The sequence below is a fragment of the Homalodisca vitripennis genome, chromosome X (assembly GCF_021130785.1).
Source record: "Homalodisca vitripennis isolate AUS2020 chromosome X, UT_GWSS_2.1, whole genome shotgun sequence".
Taxonomy (NCBI): domain Eukaryota; kingdom Metazoa; phylum Arthropoda; class Insecta; order Hemiptera; family Cicadellidae; genus Homalodisca; species Homalodisca vitripennis.
In genome coordinates this window covers 90,693,554-90,717,567 of record NC_060215.1, presented here as the reverse complement: position 1 = coordinate 90,717,567, position 24,014 = coordinate 90,693,554, and the positions used below count along the sequence as shown (strand labels likewise).

At 32.6% G+C, this 24,014-nt stretch overlaps 1 protein-coding gene across 2 annotated transcripts in view; it reads right to left on the bottom strand.

The window, feature by feature from the left end:
- LOC124369342 (CTD small phosphatase-like protein 2) overlaps positions 1 to 23,583 on the bottom strand; it is a 69,646-nt gene extending 46,063 nt beyond the window's left edge. The window contains exon 1 of one of the 2 annotated variants that reach the window (XM_046827314.1): positions 23,491 to 23,583. The gene's annotated coding sequence lies outside the window, so the exon portion shown is untranslated. Of the gene's footprint in view, positions 1 to 4,922; positions 5,062 to 23,490 lie in introns of those variants that run through there. The other variant, XM_046827315.1, reaches the window with a different exon arrangement.
- Positions 23,584 to 24,014: the final 431 nt, after the last annotated feature.

Here is a 24,014-nt window from a genome sequence, read left to right as displayed (position 1 = left end):
CGTCGTGACTATGTAAATGTTTCCGGTCCTGACAGGTTAGCTGATTTTAGTTGTTATTAAATCAATTGCATGCTACAATAGGATTTCAAACTTTTAGGATCTACCACAAGGTCTCTTTCGTTTAAGATGCCATAACGATTTTATACGTTTTTGAGCAAGGAGTGATCCCTCTTATAACTTCCCATAGAGATATGTATGAAACTGCCTAACAAAAATTAACGTTGTGGCAAAGAAAACACCCATGCTTCTTAAAATTCGTACATGCTTGCAATGATATATCTTCAAATAAATGCAATTTAAATAAACAAATGTATTAATAACAAACTGCATGTCAATTTCGTGTATTTTGTACACGCACACAGTTTATGTTGACGTACTGGTAACGACAATGTATACAGCAGTTCTCGGCCACTCAGTGAACGTACGTGGTGTCCTTACAATACCATCAAGAACACATTGTACTCATGTGTCGTAAAGACATATTAAAATTTGAAATATTCTGTTAGACTAAATATAGACAATATTGCAAGGCAGGACATAATTTTTAACAGAAGAAACTCGTCTACGCCAATGTATAAATATCATTACAGCAGAGCGCCAATAATCCGAGTGCCAGATTCCTTACGGAATATCTAATTATAGGGATTAAAAAAAAAATCGAATACAAATTCGGTAGAAGTTTTCAACGTAAACCCTGACTAAAATCGACCGTAATTCCATCTAACGGATGATGGAAAGTAGAACATTAGATAACATACGAGTAAAACTACAACTGCAGTCTGATTGTGATGTGAGTTATTATGGACATTTAATATTATTTTGCACAGTATTGCATTAAATAATTGAGTTATTCTATGGAGATCATAAAACTCATATTTTGCAGCAGCATTGCTACAGCAAATACATCTGAGTACAGCAGTAAATATTCTGCTTACAAAACACATTACATACTGTTTGAACACATACTGGTTCAAAAGTGTGTGACAAAATACTGCCATAAATGTGCAATAAATAAAAAAACAGTGTAAGGAAGGTTGTTCTAAAAACTACTCTGGCTCTAGTGGGGGAATGGAGAGTGTTAGCGTACAAAATATCTTTGCTCGGTCCGTTGAGTCCCGTGGTGTGTGCTACCTCAAATATTTTGGAGACGGTGATTCAAACAGCTACACATCAGTTTGTGCACAGAAACCTTATGGTGAAGTTGTTATTGAGAAACTGGAATGTATAGGCCATATACAAAAAAGACTTGGGACGAGGCTAAGGCGATTAAAAAATAAAATGAAAGGAAATAAGTTGGCAGATGGAAAGGTTTTGGGAGGGAAAGGTAGGCTTACTGATAGTGAGGTAGATAAATTACAAAACTACTATGGCCTAACTATTAGAAGGAATGTTGGAGATGTAAGAAAAATGCAGAAAGAGGTTTGGGCAATATATTTTCATAAAACTTCAACTGACACTGATCCCAATCATGGCTTGTGCCCTTCCGGAGAAGATAGCTGGTGTCGGTTCAACAAACATATTGCACTAAATGACTTAGGTAAGAACATAAATAATGAAAAATATGAACACAGAAATTCTTTGCCACTAGCAGTCATGGAAACCATCAAACCTATTTTCAGGGATTTATATGACAAAAATTTGCTGGCCAAGTGTACACATGGAAAAACCTAAAACCCAAATGAAAGTTTAAATAATTTGATTTGGGCCAGAGTTTCCAAAACTAACTTTGTTGGCTACAGAACATTGAAAATTGGGCTTCGTAAACAGTGAAGAATATGGCCCTGGAGCCTTTTAAGAAGGTAAGAATAGTACATTTTGGTTTATTTTAAGGTTTTCCGAAAGTTGTATTTTTTATTATTTAGGAACACATATTTTTTAAGTATTCAAGATAAGGCTTTGAAATTTTAGGTGTGTGCTTTGAACAAGTAAATGAAGACTGGGTAGCAAAATCATAGTTTTTAGACAATAGAAAAATAAATTATAGCTATACAAAACTGTAATTTTTATAAACAATTAGTTATAAAAAATTACGTATAAAAATTTTGTAAGTACTTCTAATAACTAGCAGGTTATTAAAGTTGCTACACAATGTAGTAATATGTCCAAGGAACATTTTAGTCCATATCTCATTCCATTCTTTATATTTATGTTCTTTAAGTTAGCATGTATTTCTTATGGGAACACTTTCAGTGACGTCTCCCCTTAAGAATTGAAGTAGTCGTTAATTATTTGCAGCTACACCCCTTATTAGTTTAAGAAAAACAAATTCAGTTTGGTGCGCTCTTACTTTACTTTTCAAGCAATGTCATCAGTGTCTCGGCTGATCTCAATGTTTCAGAAAGTGTAGGCTGTGCTTCTTCAACGTCACCACAACGCTTGTCTTCGTGCGATTCTATTGTTTATGTATCACCTTTAAATTAAATAAAACGCCTAAGTAAACAAACAATGATGTTTCCGACATAAATGCCGCTCCAGCCACTACCCAACACAATCACGCACGTAACTCGTAACCGCAGCGCTCGACGCGTTGTTAAAATAATACATCTTTTGCTGGAATCGAATCAGGATTTTTGGTGCCCGAATTATTTACGCTCTACTGTACTTATTTCTAAAGACGTCTGTAGTATCTATAGACCGATCTCTTTTCAGGCACAAATAAAAACGGATGAAGATGACAATTAAGAAATCATCACAGTAAGTTCTAACTTTAGAGAGTAACATGTTTTACTCATTGTATTTGCATAAAAAAAGAAATTATACTTTTAAATTAAACACGAGTTAAGAAAACGTGTTTATACACATATTTTAAGGAAATGTTTGTTTTTAATTAATATAATACATGCCACTCCTTTCAGTCATCTTCCATGTAAATACTGAAAAAAGTGTATATACTTATCTTCGACAGTTTTTTAGGCCTCATAAGCAATATGCGCCGAAATTCTGCTTCACATGTCACCGTTTCTCGTGGAATGCACAAAAATTTTTTAATATATTTCTTGTCTAAGGAAATGGGAGTGACCAATTTTTTTTATAAATAAATTCAACAGAAAATCGATTATTCCGCATTAACAGGCACATCATACATCTCAGACTGTACAATCACACCAACTACGCGTCGCCTAGCCTAATCCGCACTCACCGGTAGGACTCACGTCGGACTGTACAATCACACCAAGCAAGCGTCGCCTAGCCTAAATCCGCACTCACCGGTAGGACTCACGTCGGACTGTACAATCACACCAAGTACGCGTCGCCTAGCCTAATCCGCACTCACCGGTAGGACTCATGTCGGACTGTACAGTAGCACCAAGCAAGCGTCGCCTAGCCTAATCCACACTCACCGGTAGGACTCACGTCGGACTGTACAGTAGCACCAAGCAAGCGTCGCCTAGCCTAATCCGCACTCGCGTCGGACTGTACAATCACATCAAGTACGCGTCGCCTAGCCTAATCCGCACCCAAAATATCGAATCCATTAAACATATGGAATAAAATACAGAGAGCGCGACGCGACGCATGTGTTGAAATCTCTTTGATAGTTTTGAGTCGTTGTCTGTCCATTTGTACCGTAATGCACACTCCGGAGCAATACAATTAAACGGGCATGTCAAAATGCTCCGCATTAAATTGTTTCAGCTGGAACGCGTGCATAAGTGTTTGTTCAGTAAGGTGGGAAACGACTACACCAGAACTCTTTAGAACAAAAGCAGTCTTAGTATTTTTATTGGCATTGATATCTTCTTTGTAATTAAAAATATTATCTGCCAACCATTTTCTGGCGTTAAATAACGTAAACGACGGATACTTCACCTCGTGTCGGTTTACATATATTTACAAGCCTGTCAATATTAACAGAATTCATTAAATTTAAAGGTAAAAATGAATGTGGTGCAATCGGTTTTCAGTTTTTAATCAAAGTTTTATGACTCTACACAATTAAATTACACAATGCGCGCAGAGAAAAAACAATGTTTTTAAAATATAAAATAAAATTACTTGGCAGGTTTGTATTTTGCTGTTCGCATTATCTGTTGTGTTAAAATATATAGTTTCAAGTATTTTACATTACCAGTATAAGAACAAACACACACTCTTTAATGAACTCCGTCTAATTCCCTTTAAATTAAAGGGAAAATTTTCACAATATCTCATGATGACTTTAGTCCTCAAATCTCTGATTCGTTAATCAAAATTTTTTTTAACAGATAACGTGTCACTTGTTATTTTTATAATGATATCTCATATACAGCTATTACAGTTTAGTCGTATTTCAAAACATTTTACTGATGTATTATTGTCTACAATTGAAACTCCTTTAAAACTTACCTTTTTTAATATACGCATTGGATTTAATAAATAGATTACTTAAAGTTTACAATATAAACTAGTCCCCTATAATTGGTCACTGATATAAAATAAGCGCGGGAAATGCATTTCCACAACATAATATTCGCTGGAAATGGTACATTAAAGCGTGGATACCTAACGCCTATAGGCTATCTTCGTAAATTACTGGAGTATTATAATTCGATGTAGTGTTTTGAAAATTAAATAAATTACTGTTTTAAATACCACCGTTACTACAATTGTTTTGGCAACAAGCAACACATGGTAAAAGCATAATGCACTTGAGGCCTACAATTGTAAATATTATTATTTCCATTTGTCACACGTGTACGTTATTACCGTATAAACGCTTGCAAGGCACGGGAATTGCATAGAAGGCTATATTGGTATACAAAGGAACAAGGAATAAGTGATAAGAGAGCGAAGCAAGCAACACATGAGTGATTATAGTACAGTAATAACAGTGACATTTCATTCTGATCTCGCAAAAGACCGGCGGCGTGAGAAGCCCGCCAAAAAGCAACATAACGCGATAATGAAAAGACAAGATTATTGATTAAAATGAATTGTCTTACTGAAAATTGGCAGTCGGGGGAGCGAGAGAGACAGAGGATCTCACGGCCAAGTCAAATAATATTCCTCATGGTAAAACACATACAAAACACAGACAGAGAGAGCACCATGTTGATGGATTGACCTTAGGAGCCGAGCACTGACGGAAACGGCCGAGTGACCGACCGACTCCTCCAGATTAATCAATAGAGAGACAACAAACACAGAGTGAGTGACGTAATATCGTCACGTGACCCCACGCCGCAACCTTCGCTAAGCTTGGCCACATCTTGTACTGGCAGTGCCGTAACTACATTGCAATGATTGGAGCGATTCCCCCTCCATTATAGAGAAAACACATTTACTTCTCCAAAATATTTTATTCACTAGTTAGAGCAGATATCATGTAATAATAAAGTAGTCATTTTAAAAGATTTATGAATGGAGATTTTCCGAACCTTTGTTGTATTTGTGTAGAAGAGTATATCTATACAGTTTCTAGACTTATAAAGATATTATCCAGTGAAAAATCTATAGTACATTTAAAATAATAACATTTGATAACAAATAACTCAATCTTAGTTTTAAAGAAGTTAAAACATTGTGTTGTAAAATACAACAAAATCAACTGTAAAATTGTCTGAGCAACAGTCAATTGGTATCCTTGATAGAGTTGTTCTGTTCTCATGTTTATTTTTATTAAACCAAAGGAGTATCTCTTAGTCCAAGGGGTTAAGAATCACCAATGGAGAGGAGTTTGTACTTTTGTTTCCCTGTTTTCTCAAAAACATATTTTAGCTCACATTTAAATAATTTTAGTCCAGTTATTTATATTAATACACATTATGTAATATAAATAAAACCTATTTTATAACCCAATATGATCAAGAAGAGTTATCACAACTAACTACTTTTAAACGTTTTTAAAGAACAACACCAGAAAAGACAAGGATATTCATAATTGCCTGAGTATTAGTATAGCAATTAGTGCTTAAAAATTTCATTTCTTTCTGTCTCTCTGAAAAATAACTCAAAAATGAACTGACCTACAGACTTGAATTTTTGCATGAAGCTTTAGTTTTATATAGACAATATTGACTTCAATGATGGTGCATGTCACTCCATGGGATGTGGCTTAGCCTTAACTTTTATATATATATATATATATATATATATATATATATATATATATATATATATACAGGGTGTATATTATGTCTGGAAACACCCAAATATATCCTTTAATAATTTAAATATAAATTTGAAAACCTCTTACAAATCGTGATAGAGATTGGGCATCTACTTTTGGAACAATGTTTTGTTATGTCACACCAACGGGGGACGTCCTGCGGAGGGGTATCGTGAAATATTCTTAATGGAAGCCTATACCTTGTGATACATAATTTTAAAGGTAATAGCTTACTGAATTGAATGCCACAAACCGCATCTCAAAGGAATTATTTCTATCAGAAAATAGAGCATTTTTAGTATTGAAAAAATTTACTGATGTTCAACAATGTAATTTTAACATGGTTCTTGCCACAAAAATGTGTTACACTAATTTTTTAGCATTTTTTAAATGTTCAATTAAAATAAAATAAAACAATTTATTTTTAAGCTGGTTTTATTAGTACAAATTTACCAGTTTTTTATTACAATAAATAAAACTTATGAGTCACTTTCTCTGATTACTTATGAATCTGTACTTGGTGTTTTCCAGTCAGCAGGAAGGTTTAAAGAGACAAAGGTCACTAGCCTATGAGAAGCATTATTGTGTTATTAATCATCTGGTCTACAGGTTTCAGTTTGTTGAGCATGGAGCTTTCACTAGACAGGTCTAAGCTTGGGAATTACAAATGGACAAAGGTCATATCATTCCTGTCGAGTTAATCAGTGTCTCTGAAGCATTGCTGTCAACAAGTTATCTAATTATAGTAGTTCAGTTTTTATTTGGCATTTTAATGGAATTGTTCTGAAAGAGAACGAATTACTCTGTTGATGAATGCGAGGATATGGCGATTCGTCAAAGATCTTATCGGGAAGTTTGTAATTTGTTTAATGACACTTTCCCAGAAAGGAATCCCATAAGTGTTTCAACAATATCAAAAACTATTGAGCGTTTTGAAATGACAGGGAGTGTACGTAATCGGCCCAAAGTCGGGTAGGATACAATCTGCAACAGATGAAGAACATGCACTAGATGTTTTGCAAACATTTATTGAAGACCCACATACATCGCTCAGAAAAGCTGCACAGCAACATGATATGCACCCTATGTCTGTGAGTAAGATTTTGAAAATTAATAAATACAAACCATTTAAAGTTCATTTAGTCCAACAGTTAAGTGAGGATGATTACGACAGAAGAGTTGAGTTTTGTGAACTTGTGATGCGCAAATGTGATGACAATAGAGATTTTCTGACCAACATACTATTTTCTGATGAGGCAACTTTTTTCCTAAATGGCAATGTTAACAGGCACAATTGCCGTTACTGGGCTAGTGAAAAAACCCACATTGGATTACTGAGTCCCATTCACAGCAACCACAAAAAACTGAACGTATGGTGTGGAATTTTAGGTAACAAAATTGTTGGACCCTTTTTCATCAATGGAAATTTAAATGCCGAACTTTACTACAATATGCTCCAAAATGAAATAATCCCAGCTATTCAAAATTGCATCAGGAGAATACTTTGATAATGTATGGTTTCAGCAGGATGGTGCTCCACCCATTATGGGAGACAGGTAAGAGAGTATTTGGATTTAAGGTTTCCTCATAAATGGATTGGCCGAAGAGGAGAAATCGAATGGCCTCCAAGATCTCCGGATTTGTCACCAATCGATTATTTCCTATGGGGTCATTTAAAATCCAATGTTTATAGAAGAAAGCCTCATAATTTGGAAGACCTAAGAAACAGGATTATAGAGGAGATTGCTTTGATAACTGAAGAAATGTTAGACAAACTCTGTCGAATCATTTTACACAAGATTGGCTCATTGTCAAACCGTAGAGAAGGAACACAGTTCGAAACAATTGCTTTGACACCAAATGCAGGTAAAACGTTTGTTGTAAAGACTTTTCTAACAGCATACATTATTTTTTATTTGTAATAAGAAATCAATAACATAAGTATTTCCATAATTGTACTGTAATAAAACTGGCAAATTTGTGCTAATAGAACCAGCTTAAAATGAAATTTTTGTTTTATTTAATTGAACATTTAAAAAAATGCTAAAAAATTAGTGTAACACATTTTGTGGCAAGAACCATGTTTAAAATTACATTGTTGAACATCAGTAAATTTTCAATACTAAAAATGCTCTATTTTCTGGTAGAATAATTCCCTTGAGATGCGGTTTGTGGCATTCAATTCAGTAAGCTATTACCTTTAAAATTATGTATCACAAGGTATAGGCTTTCCATTAAGAATATTCACGATACCCTCGGGCAGGACGTCCCCCGTTGGTGTGACATAACAAAACATTGTTCCAAAAAGTAGATGCCCCAATCTCTATCACGATTGTAAGAGGTTTCAAATTTATATTTAAATTATTAAAGGATATATTTGGGTGTTTCCAGACATAATATACACCCCTGTATATATATATATATATATATATATATATATATAACTTATATATTATATATAATATAAATATATATATGAGTTTACATTGGTACATGATGGTAACAAGACGGCACGATAAATAAATTTGTACATCAGCTGCGTACAATCCTGTGAGAATTTAACATATGACATATTAATACATGTAGCTTATTGAAACAGCAAAAATAACAAATAATAGCATGGAAAATCAATACTAAAAGTTGGTAACAAGATTTGATTTCAGCACAGCTTTGCATTGTAGTATCCTCCTTACCTCACCGAAACTTTTATTATTTAAATACTGCTATGAAACCTAATTCAATGAAAAAAAATTGAATGTATTGTGTGGCATATCTTGAGAAAATCTTCATCTGTTTTTGTATGAACTTCATTTCTACATAGACAAGAATGAGCTGTATGATGATGCATATCCGAGCATGGAATTTGGGTAAGCGTCATTGAAGTTTTATATTCATAAAATATTATATTTTGATGCAGGTTGATTTCAGTCCTCAGGGCTATGTAAATGAGCGATGTGATGGAATTACAGCTCCATTTTCTTCTGATTATAATTTTTTTCCCAGTGTTGAAAAAAAGTTCCTTTTTGGCCATTTCAGGAATATGGATGACATATGACAAACATTAGTCCATTTGAAAAGAGTAATTGATACAAACCAATTCACCAAAAACAGTGAAAAATAACATGTTCAAATCATCCAAAAACATGTGTATTTACATTAAAAACAGGATGTAAATATAAAAATATAATGACACCACAGATTCAGCACTTGTATGAGGTGTCTTTCCATTGTATTGTACACTATTTAATGCAAATTAAGTAGCAGTAGCAGATTTGCCATGAAACAAGGAGTGGCTATTGCAAACAGGCGGTAAATTCTGACAAACAGAAGCAGGTGATAACATAACAGTCTAGAACACGGATAAAAACTCTGTGCAGACTAATCTGTTTATGAACACCATATGATATCCTTACTATTTTGGCCCACTTCTAAAACAGACGTCACATTACATCTACATCCATTATGTACCATTTTTGCACACTCCTGAAGGAGAAGATTTATGGATCATTTGAATCTGTCACAGCTTTATTAAGGTTAGGATGTCCTCCCCTGCATCTTTAACTTAAGAACTACAACCAATTTGATATTTGCTTTGGTGGTGTTACACCTGTCAAGACAACAATTATCCGTCACTCTCTTGAAATTTGCACCCATGGTGTCAGTTGGCTGAAAATCTGTCCCATTTTAAATTTTCACTTTCTACTAAAAGCTTATTCTATACCACTAGTCTTCATCAAGTAACTAAACAGATATACTTCTCTTGCTGTGACTTTTAACTGAAAAATTTGTTAATCTATAACAGATATACCAAAGAAAAGTATATTGAGTACTTCTTCACTTTGCTTAGGAGGAAGCATTCGGCTTCTAGTAAATTTAACAGCTGTTGGGATTTGCAAATGACACTGTAATTTATTTTTAACCTGGAAGAGGGCTTAGAGTAGAACTGGATCACTGTAGAAAGTGAGCATTCTAAAAATTGGAAGCAACATATAAAGTCTAATCTGACATCTAGAGATACTCTAACTGCTTGTTCCTTGGTCCTACATGTCAATTCTTATAATGGGGTTGTCATTGATGCATTGGCATTTTCATTGTCTCAAGTCTCTCATGGATTACATTATATTTTATGTTTTGTAATATAGGTGTCTCCAATGTCAAAACTATGTAAACTTTTTGTTTTAAGCTTCTTTGTCGTCGACTTTTTTCCGATTCTAGATGTTGCATTAAGAGGAAGGTGAACAGGAACTAAACCATTAATGGTACCAAAGAGTTCTTTGAGAAATATAGGGCCCATCACAAATTGACTCAACTGTGCCCACAGAAACCCTCCAACGAAAACAGTGTCCCATCCATTATCCAGTGGCATTATTGACCACACTAAAAAAGTCCTATGATCACAACCTGCTCCATTGATTTAGCCTTGGTTAATTTTCACAAGCAATATAGTACATTTTTAAATTGAATAAATCTGGTATGTAAATTAAAGTTTGTTTTAACTTACAATTTACAACAAGGCTGTTTTAAAAAAATTTCTGAGTTTTTCTAAACTCTTTTGGAATTAATTAGACCAGGAGTGATCTATTGTTTGACTTAAGCATTCTTTAGTAGTATTTGGAAGGATTTTGAGTTTGATTCTAAAATGTGTTGAAATGTTTTATTGGGGTTGTTGTTAACACATGAATTGGGTTATATGCTTCCAACCTTGTACAGTTAACTTAGTTTTTATGTTTGCACAATCAAGCTTAACAACAATTTTGCATTTTGGAGAAACAATAATATTTGGCCTAGTGTCAATAATAGTCACGGGAAATGAATTAGCATATGATCTGGATATTCCAAAAGACTTTAAGAAACCATGTATACCTTAGAAATAAAACCTAGCCTTGTTCACGAACAGGAAGATGAAATAAGCTCATATGCATGTCTTTTTAGAATTGGCTAGTTTAATATGATCACTGATATGATAACTCAAAGCACTGAATCAAGATTTATATTCAGCCTTAGTTAAAAATATAATAAAACTTTGGTTTCTTCTACAGATTTAAGTACACAATACTTCAGAAGATCTTTTGGCTTTCATAATTGCTTTCAGGAAACACCTACAATGAAGATAAAAAAACAAGTTGCTCTGATGGAGATGGTCAATCATTGTATCAAGAATTGAAAATGTTCAGCAGGACCTTCCTTATATGAAGATAGAAAACCAGTAAAATAGTTCAGCATATGATTAAAAAGAACTTAGTGTAGGTATACCCAAATTTATATGGGGCTTTATTTGTTTATTTTTTTCACACCAGTATCTGTCGCCCCTGCAGAATGGTCTTTCCCAAACTTAGTCCTTAAAAATGGTTTTTGTTCAATAATGTCTCAAGAAAACCGTTCTTCTTCTTTAACGTTTTAGCTATTGAAAGAGCATTTACTGATTAGTTTAGTACTAAAAAAGAAATTAGTTATTAAAAGGCAACAATTTACTAACAGTTGTATAAAATTACATCAGTACTTTGAGATAAAAAATGTATTTCTATATAGCATAAATACCCTTGAAGTTTTCAAGTTACAATACAATTAGTATTATAAATTGCGTTGAACTTTTCTTATTCTATTTTATTTTATTTTTCATATTACATGTACATGCCAGTTGATGTATATGTCATTTATTGTCAGGTAAGTTTAATGGAGAAGGCAATTTATATTCACACAGAGGGTCTACAAATGTTGCCTAAAGCTCTGCAAATACTAAGACCGCCACTGTGATAGTCTACAATTCCAGTTAAGAAGAATATCTAATAAATACTTTATATTGTAAAACTATAAAATTTATATAAATATGTGATAAATGTAATTAATATCACCTTATATTTCTATTCCACATAATAGTTTATCTACAAAGTATAGCTTTCTGAACCCTAAGAACTTCCCAAATGAACCTTGTTTCATTACATCTTATATTACAAAATAAAAAAAAAAATTAATTACCTGTTGCAAAAATAATGGCAAACAGAAATAGTTAGAAAAACATGTTCATCTTCAATTTAATCACAGCCAAAAATACTGTAACACAAGACTGTGTTATCATGAAAACTAATCTTATTGGTTCCATTCCAATTTCAATAAAAAGTTATCTAATAAAAGTCTAAGTACGTATTCTCGACAAAATATTTTATGAAACCTTAGTTTAATTTATTAACAAATTTAGCATAAAATATTGATATTTTATAATATATTATGTTTTGTATCCTTCATAATATTACAGCCATGTGTATGTATTTTATAAAAAGATACAACAGAAAATTTATTTTACAAATTAGAACAGATTACAAACTAGCAGTATTTTGATGACTGATAACATTCACAATGAATTAACACTATACTTTTACATTAAAATACCAATTGATAGTGAATAAATCAGCTGCCATAAACAATTCAGGTTTAAAGCAGCCTAAACCAAAATTTACAACTTTACTTCAAATTTGTCTATAGATGGAACTTCTCTGACAAAATCCACAGACTAAAAAAGAGATGACTGGGCATCTCTTATAACTGCCGTGCAGAAATTGAAGCCGAACAACACCTCTTATTGGTGGTTTCAATGAACTAATGTCCAAAACTGGCACTCAGTTTCAATTCACCATTTTATTAACACTGCTGTACAGCATAGTAACATATATGTATACAACATTCTGGAATTATTTACTCATATACAGAAGTATATTCACTTCCAATAAAACAAAGATTAATTTCATTTTGTCTATATTCGCATGATGATAAATAATTTAGAAAGTCTAGTATGCTTCTCAATTTTATTAGAATAAATTCTGATTAGTAACAAAACTTTCCTTGACACATTCACAACATGTCCTCCATTGGGTAAACACCATCTTTCACAATTGCCGTTGTATACCAGATTAGGTACACACTGGACTTTTGTAAAGCGTGCTGTGCACCCGATGGGGTAATTTTTGTCAACAGGAAATTTGTTGGAAAAAAATGAATAAAGAATAGTATTTTTCATATTTTTCAAAATTGTGAAATTTAGCAGCAAATTCAGTTGGAACTGAGCCATTACAAGCATGAATTGGTTGTCAGGAATGTGCTGCAATACAACTAACCTAGTATTGTACATCTATTAAATCGTGATCAAACTATCATCTTAGTCTTCTGCAATGAATTGTTCTCTTACCTGCATGTGTCAATTAAATGGGAACTAAAATCTGTAAATGCTAATTGGATAACTATGGTTATATTGAATTATTAAAATTAAATATCAGTACTATAACAAACCTATTGAAGTTAATAGGAATAATATAGTGATGTTTTGCCTTTACATGATGAGTATGGGTGATGAAAACAAAGAAGTGTATATATTTTACAAATTTCGTAGCATAGAAAATATTATAAAAACATCAAATTACATTAAAAAATAACAAATTCTTTGATGTTGTTTGCATAAAATATTCAAAAGACAGGACATTTCTTATTATTATTATTCATATGAACTACTACTTTTAAAATGTATATAACATTATGTATGTAATAAGGCTACTGTATTATTTTATTTCCAAAAGTAAAGACAGTATAATACCAATAACTCCTGATGTTTTGAACAATCATTTTGTAAATATTCCTGTTAATCTTGGCTTGAACTTTGAAACCAATACTCAGTCTTACCGTAATTTGTTGCATAACTTTTCTCGCCATCATAACAGTTTTAGAAGTAACTTTAGTTGGGAAGCTTTTAATACTAGTGAAGAAAGAGCAGCAGTAATTGACTTAAGTATATCGAGGAGTGAAGATATTTATGGCCTTTCCAATTTTGTCTTTAAGAATATAGTTGATGAAATTTTATCACCCCTAACCTAACTTATAAACCAAATCTTAACTGTAAGTGAATTTCCCAGATTGTCTAAAATATTGTAAAGTTACACTTATTTTTAAAAAAGGCCGAACAGAAATGCCCGAGAACTATATACCTATTACTATTATACCAACCCTTAGCAAAATAATAGTTATGGAAAACAATTTACTGTACAAAAACTAATTTGGATTTAGGCCAAATCACTCTACTACTAAGGCTATAGAATGTCTAGTAAATTCAATTCTAAGGGGTCTAGAAGACAAACAGGTATTTCGTTCTACCCTTATAGACCTAACAAAGGCTTTTGATGTTGTTATTCACGCTAACAAAGGCTTTTGATGTTGTTATTCACGCAATTCTTTTTGAAAAACTTAATTTCTACGGTGTAAGAAACAAAGAATTACAGTTGATTTAAAGTTACCTAACAAATAGAATGCAAATAGTAACATTGTTTAATAGACAATGTGTACTGCAATAATCTTGGCGATGTTATCTCATTCTCTGAGTGCCTAACAGAACCTTACAATAACTTGGGTTCATCAGTGTACTTGTGTTGTCTGTGTGGAAAGATCAATTTCATGAAGTCATGCAAGTTATTCAGAAAGCATTTTAGGACAATGATTTTCAAATTGAGTCAAGAGGAGTGTGTCAAACGTCTCAAAATTGTCTTGATTTTGAAGCACCATCCTGTGCTACTGTTTTAGGTGGTATTCAGAATTTCAAAGGAACCATAATTCATGTCAAGACGACGAATGTTCAGGCGTTCAACATACCACTGAAAGTCAAGAAAAAGTGCATGCTATGACCCAAGAAGACAGACACTGCACATATTTAATGTTTGAAGCTTCTGTAGGGATTAGATCCAAAGCAATGCAAATAATATTGAGTGAATTTTTAATTCAGAAAACAAATTTTCTTAATGGGTACTTCATGATTTGACAGATGAGCAAAAACTCTTCACATATCTCAAAACTTTCAAAGTGACTCTTGTATTTCCTCCCCACTCCTTTTGGTAACATTGCTCTGGCTTGGCATCAAACGCCACTCGCCCATGCCCAGTCTATTTCTTTCTTTGGTCAGTGGACCAAAAAACACATTTCTTTTTTTGCCTACCCTTATATTAGGTACGGGTTTTTTTAGTGCAAATAGAGATTATACATGTATAAAACATAATAATTATAACTGTATTCAAATTTTAAGACACTACAAAAAGTTTGTGTTAAAGTCTGTCTTGAAAACAGACATTTTAAAAGCAACTACATGGGAAATAATGTGTTCCGTTATATTAGTAATTTTTTTATAATGTTGTAATTTTACTCCTATACAAAAGAAATTTATAATTTTCAGAAACACTGCCAAGTAAAAAAAGATTACAACATAAAACAAAAGTGAGTTATATAATAAATTACAAAAAACTTGGCCTATATACTTAAATAATTTATAAAAAAATAAAATTTAAAGAGAATTGCTAAGCATAGGATATGTGCACAAAAGTATAGAAATATATAAATAAGTATCCAGATTTTTAAATATAAAATGGAAAATTATTGAAAAATGTTGTAAATGTAATAATGAATATTTGCGATAAACAATAAAACTGTTGTATAATAATAAGTAAAGTAATTTTTTCCTGGTGCAATTTTTGTATTATTTGGGATTTTTAATTGCCAGAGCTTCTATTATAGTCCGCTTAGTAGACTATCTTGGTGTGTTGTATATGAAATGGGAAGTTCAGGTATTTGGTAAAAATGGTTGTTAGTTAGCTACTGGCCATGTATTAGGGGTTTTGTTCATAACATGGGACTCAAGTTTAAAACTGCATTATAAATAGAAACTAGTATAAATTTTCCCATAAGAAACTCTATTTTGAATATAAATTATAAATCATTTGTATTACCAGAGAATCGTATTTTTAACAATTTGTTAGCATTAAGACATTCATATCCAAGCTTCTGAAGTCAATCATTCAAAGACCAACCGCCTATGACTACAGACTGTTGACGAATGCAGACCTATTATGACCTGTATTCTGTAGTTCAGTTTTAATAATTAGTGTTGTGTTTAGTTTTTTAATAAGTACATGAGTTAGTGAAGTTGACACACTACATGGTGGTTGTGATTCCTGACTTACACGTGTCACAATGCTCTGGTATAATTTGTTTATTTTAACCTAGTTTGTAATCATGTAGATTAGTTAGTTACCTGAAGGAGATATCAAATTGCAGATTACTGATTTTTTGTATCACTGAACGATGGCAAATGTCCGGAAAAATCCTGTTTCCTTCACAATTCTTCCATTATCAAAAACAAACTTCAAACTAAGAAGGTGTGTAGAATTATTAATTTGAAATAATGTAATGCAATTTGTATTACACTCTAGATTATTGGATAAATAAACCTCATCTGAACCCTTATGTTACAAATTGATGAAGATTTTTCATAATAAAAAAAATTTACTGCATGGAAAGTGTGTGTGTTGAGTATTAAATAGAGGGCAATCTGTAATATAAAAGAGATTTCATCTAACTGAGTTCATCAGAACAATCATAGTCAGTAAACTATAAAACAAAGAGTTGTGTTTAAACTCAAATTATATTACAAAACAATAAGTCTCTCACACTCTGTGATATGTGCAGTATGTGTAAAGTGTACATGTTTTGGGCAAAGACATGGTTTGTGTTTATGCTGAACTATCTGAATTAAAGGTATATGCTTGATCATTTGACAACCAACTTGTTTTCCTAAATTTAAGTTAGACTTTCACAAGTTCTTTGTGAGCTATGTTTATAATTTTTTTAAGGTTAATGCCTGTCTTAAGTGTTTTTGACACCAGAAAAAGAGGATAAATTCCTTTGTGTTCTACCGAATATCAAAATGTAGTGTTCTATTTTGTAACATACAATAGAAAATTTTGAAAAAATGTTACCTTTTAAAATCATTCATTGTCAATAATAAACTTTAAACAAAGCATCTATGTGTATAATAATACAGTGGTTTTGCCAGAAACTATATGAAGACCTACTCATGAAAAGTATCAACTACTTACGATTTGCAAGAGAATGACAAATTTGAATTACATCAAACCATTTCATTTTAATATTTGCTTTATTTTTTTTTTTAATATACTTTTTGAAAAAAAAATCAAATCAACCTTTATATGTATTTTGACAAAATGTTTTTCTTATGTTGTATTAAATATTACTAAAAGAGCATTAAAGATTGGGCAAAATGACACCCCTCCTAGCTCTCTAGGTGAATTAGGACAGCTCCAAGAGAAATTGTGTTTTTGGAAAATCTTCATCGCTGTATTTCGGAAATGATTTGATAACAATTAAAAGTTTGTTATTTTATGTCTCAGCACTTACTAAGTATACAAAATTCAAAATGGTTAGTTAAATTTAGTGTGTTTTTAAGTTAATATGGAGACTGGCCTGTAACAAGTTTGGGAAACGTTCAAAAGAATTAAATGAAATTATTTTACATTAGACTATAACTTATCCACAGTAGAGGGCCATGAAAACTATCGCCTATTAGTAAAACAGCTTTTACGAGGTTTTTTCAAACATTGAAAAGTTTTAAAATTATTCCCGTGGCAGCCTCATTTTTATTTTCATTGCTTTTTTTACAATAAATTGATTATTGGATTTGTCAGAATTTTTAAATTTATAATTTAAAATGCAGCATAATCTCTTATCACAAGATCAAAGTTTGTCACGGAGCTGCTCGCTGTAATCAGTTACCTAGATCTCAGTTATGTGGCTTTGTATTATTTTTAGCTCTTGGCGTAGACATTAACAAATTATATAGCATGCCAGAGGTCACACATATGACAGTTTACCACAATTTTCAACATTCTATATTATTATTATTATGAATAACAATATCAGCAACTTAGGAACTTGTCTTATCTCTTCTCAGATATTTCTTCACAAGATGTTAACATCTTTTAGTCTTTTACTCACTTAGTTTTTTAAATTATTAATTTGTTTGTCCCCTGCACCCAATTCGGCGACATTCCCTGGTCAAGGATATAATTTATAAATACAATAACTCACTTACAATAATTCAAGTTACATTTCACACGTTGTTCTTTTATTGGACACATTTTCTCTTGAAATACAAACAACTTATTATTTACATTCTTAAGGAAATGCATTTGCTTACACATGACCTCCCGCGGAGTCTATACTTTATTGTAAAGTAGCCAACTTGTAATGATTTTTTTTATTAACATTAAATTTTAATTGCAGTTAATTTAAAGAAGTATATTCTGCAACACAGTTAGTCATACTAATCATACGATTTTTTAAGATTTACTTTTGAAGGAAGATTACCCCAGGTTCTGGTGAGGATCGCTGAAGCCACGGTCTATCGCTCTCAACAACTGGTAACGATTTATTCCATATCAGACAAATATATGAATCGTTTAGTATGAAGTTCAGTACTTTTCAATCTTTGAAAACAAGTCGGACAGGAGAAGAATATCGTATTTAATTTTCATTCTTGCCATTTCTTGTTGTTTACTTATTGGTTAGTTAGTTAGTTAGTTTGTTTCTTGTTGCAAGTATGTAATATTATTTGCAATAATATATTTATAGTTATTATTTAGTCAACTGGTATAAACATGATTTGAAAAGTATTTCTCTTTCACGGGAGTGATGTAGTGGAACATATAACTAGTGTTTTGTTTAAAAATAACAAAACTTTCATAATCTATGTAGGTCTAGGTTAGGAGTGTTTAGTTTGTATTTTAGCAAGTTTTATTTATTTGATATGTTGAGTTTTACCAACATTGTATGCATTTGTTGAAATGGATAGGAACTATTATTAGACCAATCTAGTGATATAAAAGAGTTGTTAGAAAGTGAACCAGTAGACCATGACAACAGTGGTGAACTTTATTAGGCCTAGTGTAAGATGTCAGTGCCCCAACGGAAACTAGGTTTATAATTGCACATTTTTGTAAATACACTTTTATAACAATCACGGATATGTTTTCACAATACAGAATGTATTTAGTGGTTAAATAAAATTTTATTTGTTCTAATGAGAAGAAAATTTGAACATTGCTTCTAACTGTAAAGATATAAAGTTTGACATGCAAAAAACTTTCTGCTTTCCGGATTCATAAATGACGAGTTATTCTACATAATTTTGTACAGTAGAATCCCGCTTATCCAAGGCAAATGGGACCGAGGCTACCTCGGGTAATCTACAGACAATGTTAAATAGGTTATAAATAACAACAAACATGTTGGATCTTAAAGACAGTACCCTATTATATATGTGCCAAATTCGTATTTACACTTAATTACAAACAGTTGTTATATAGTATACAGTAATATAGAAAATGTAAAAAAATCTGTAAATTGTGAAAAAGCCTTTGATTGGTTTTTGCACTAACCTCTTTCCCCTTTTGGTCACTGCGATGTAGCGCCACCGCTGCAGTGTTAAAAGGTCAAGTGAGGCGTGGACTCCTCTTGCTGTTCGATGGCAGTATTGATCGCCTTCAGTCCATCGAAATGAGACAATTTAGAGGTGATATCGTCTGTGTAAGGTTCTTCATGTTCTTTGCGGGTTGTTGACAATGTGCACAATTGCGTCATCACTAAGTTCCATTTGAACATCTTCATTGTACCACACACAGATATCTTCATTTTCTATTTGCTGATCACAAGGAAGCTGATTAGCTAGTTGCACTAATTCAAATAGGCTTTCATTGTCCTCTGCTGACTGCTGATACATTTTCTTTACGCCCTGTCAAGTTAAAAAGTTTTCTCCAAGATTTTTGTAGTGTTGCCTTTGAACTTGGTCCCAAGCTGTTGCAATCAAAAAAACTGAATCTTTGATTATTTTTTTTCCAGAGATTCTGTAACACTCATCCCAGCGTCTATACGTGAAATAAGCGTTGGAAGAAGTCTACGTCTGCAGTATTTTTTCATGGTCTCAAGAACTGACTGATCAAGGGGCTGTAGTAGTGAGGTCACATTAGAGGGTAAAAACATGGCTTTAATGTCACCACTACAAAGCTTGTCCTCATCGGGGTGTGAAGGTGTGTTGTCCATCAATAGGATTGCTTTTCGGGGAAGTTTTCTGTTATTTAACCCTTTAAGGAGTGCGTGTAAACTCTACATAATGAGTAAGGACGTCATATGACATATATTCTTAAAGTGGCCCAAAGGAGTATGAACGTCATTTGACGTTTAGCCTCTGTATTTTTATATCATCGTAAATGCATTGCTATTACTGATTGCCTTTAAGTATATTTATCTTTAAAGTGGTTCCATCTATCAGCAACATACTTAACTTCCATGTTTGTGCTCGCATTCACTTGTAATCTGATTTCACCACCAGATCACAGTAGCCACCTGGTAAAAGCCACTGACTCAAGGTCGCGTCGCACGCGCATCGCTTTACTGTCAGAATACGCCGCCACATTATAGTAGCCATTCCTTGTATACTGCATACTGTCGCTGTATAAATACAGCAGATAAATCTTGCGAGAGTGACATATTTGTAGAGCAACAATCTAGTTTGTTACTGATGTCCAAATGGCAGACAATATTGATTGAGTCTGCCGTAGTGAGAAAATAAGACATTTGATTTTTAAAAGGTATGTACTGAAATATTGACTTGTGGAACGTGTAGTCCTTTTTTTATTAAGCTTTCAAATGTAAATAAACATTTTTAAGAGATTTTAAAGATTTAAAATTTTTACTCCTTTTGGTAATTTTTTGGATTTCATCCATTACTCATTTAAGCCTATCAAAAGAAGACGTCATATGACGTCCATACTCTTCAAAGGGTTAGAAGTGTGGACTCTCACACACTCTCACAACAGGGACAAACTCTTTATAAAACCATTCCTTGAATATCTGGTTGTTCATCCATGCACTTTTTTTGATTCGGTACATGGTGGGCAAACAGTTAACATTGATGATGTGTTTAAAGGCTCTGGGTTTGTGGGCCTTTCCAATCAGTAGAGGTATCAGTTTAAATGTTTCTGATAAATTGGAGCATGCTAAGGTTGTAACACGCTCTTTGCTCTTCTTTTAAATCCTGTGCGGATTTTTTAGATTTAGCCGCCAAAATTTTAGTCTGCAGCATATGAAAATTGAGCCCAGTCTCATCGCAGTTAAATATTTGGTCAGATGTTAGACCAGACTTCAAAACAACTTCTGCCAATTTATTTTGAAATTTTGTAATTTCTAAAGAAACTGCAGATAATTTTTCACCAACAATATTAAACTGTCTAATACCGTGCCGCTTTTTCCACCTGTCTAACCATCCATCGCTGGCTGTAAAACTGTCATCACCATCCTTAAACTTTTTATGAAATTCTATTGCCTTCGATGTAGTATTACGCTGGTTATAGTGCTGCCCAAACTGCGCATTTGAGTAAACCATAAAAACAAGGCTTCTGATGTCAACTCATATTTGCCTTTCTTCACTGTTTTCCGCATTCACACTTTTTTAAGAAATTTCTCAATGTTTTGTCGGTTCCATCTCCAATCACCAATAGTCACTTCACCAACTTCTAGATTTACAGACACCACTTTAATTGTCTCGCCGTTGTCTAAACATATTAATGCTTTCATTTTTTCTTCCAAAAAAATCACATGTCTTTTTCATTTTCCACTCATGATGTAACACTAACACTGTACACTTTCCACAGCTAAAAACACGGGTAGACCACAGTAACGAAAATAACAAACGAAACGAAAACGTCCAAATAACTTTTGCAACTGACTAATAGAAATGTCTGTGGCATTTCAGAAATATGGCAACATTGCAGTATAACTCAGTGAAAGTTCATTCTTATAGGCTACGCTCAGACGAGCCTCCTTCAAACAAATGATTTATAATAAACTGTTACATCACCAAAAGGATGCGTATTCTAAGAATTCACCACTCGACCTAGCAACAGCCAGTAATGGCGCGCTGTAGTACTCGACCAAGCAACAGCCTGAGTACACGCATCACAAATTGATATAGCCGCTAGTCACACATGCATTATCTTATTATTGTACTGCAACTGCTTGGTCTATAAAAAAACATTTTTTATCCTCGAAGGCCACAGTTAACCCGAAGCCTCGGTTAATTGACGAAGACTCAGATAAGCGGGAGTCTACTGTACTTGTTATTGATAACTCTTAAGCAAGCCTTTTACATTGGTCTTATGGATAACCATGATGGCAACAAGAAATTACAGAATAAATTTATAAACAAATTGAGTTCAATCATATGAGACATGTGACATTTGTATTCATAGAGTAATGGTAATACAAAAGTTATACAGGGGAAAGTCACTGTTAAAAGTCGGTTACAGGGTTTGATTTTAGTCCACTCTTGCATTGTAGTACTCTCCCTAGCTCACCAGAAATTTTATTATTTAAACACTGCTATGAAACGTAACTTACTGACCAAAAATTTGAATGTATGATGTGACAAGATGTCCCGAGAAAAATGTTGTCCCTGAACTTTAAATTTTCCACGAAATTTCATTTTCATGTAGACAAGGTGTTCTAGGATGGTGCATTTCTAACCATGGAATTTGGCTGAGCGTAATTTGTGTGTCAAATTCTGTATTATTGTATGTCTGTCTACACTAGGGTTTATGCATTAATATGATCATTAAACCAAATTAAAATGTTACTCTCCGTTATAGTAATCAATGCAACAATACATGCAAGCAGGTATTTCCTCTCTTTTTTAATATTCTTCAATGTCCAAATCATATCCTGTACTTTCATTCTCTTACTCATCTTATGTATTCTGAGAAACAATATTTAAAAAGTGGAAAATCTCAACTTGCCTCATGTAGTATTAATTAGCCTACTTATAATTACACTATAAGCAGATTGATTATTGGTTTGTAAATGGAACAACCAGAATAATATTTGATCAGTAGAAAATATAAATCAAGTTGCTTCTTCACTAATGGAAGGTTAATGTAATGATTTAAGAATATTTATTTAGGTGCAAACATTTTTCTGTTAAGAATGTAGGATATATTGGTCATTACTCAAGGATACTGAGAAAGGTCCTTCTAAAGAAGGATTGTTCCTCAATTTTTCTGTAATAGCATATGATTACTTTATTTAAAATCCCCGATAAAGACATTTAATATATTTGAAAGTGTTTATACTATTCTTACTTTATGTTATGAAGTATAAAATAAATACAAGCTATGCCTAACTCATTCCAGATTAAACAATTATTAATGTTTCTGGTCAGAAATTGCAACAAATTCTATTTACATACAACATTCTGTTTTTAGTTTAACTTTTTTTAAACATTTCTGGATTGGCCATTAAGTAACACAGACTTAAATGAGATTTCTGCATTTCCTGATATTTGAACTTCAACCTTCAGTACGTCAAAATGGCCGTCAAACTAAACGAACATTCAACCCGCCAAACAGCAGTATACATTTAAAACTCAGTTTAGACCAAAGATGTGTTTTTGAATACGAAATTTAAAATAATCATCCAAATCACGCAACCAGGTATAATAAAGTTGCATATACTTAAAATTCTAAACTTACTTGTCCCATAGGTTTTACATTGTGTTCAGTTGACAAAACAGCTCCACAAGTTTTTTTCGGCGTTGAGTCTCTGAAAGAAGTTGTTGCTCATCACAACAAAACCAAAACATAAACATCTCCTTCTGTCAAGGCCACTACGATTCTGTACCAACGCAACTACATAAAATAAGCAGAGGAAGGTGTTACAATATTATATATATATAAAATAAAACAAGTTTAATTAATTTAGTGTTTTTTCTTTACTGTTAGCTTTTGTTACGATTAAAGAACTAATGCGATCTGTAAATCCGTGATATCCATATAAGCCTATTTATATTATTAATATTTTACAAGGAAGTTATATACTTAAAAGGTACAAAACTTCAACTTTTTAATGTTTTGAGGTTAAACATATATTATTAGAAAAAGATCACCTAGGAAATGCACCTTTAGATCATTGGCATATCTCTACCCCTTCAACTGAACTTTGTATTTCGAATTTTTATATAAGTATGTCTACATATAAAAAGTTTATTTTATTAAAA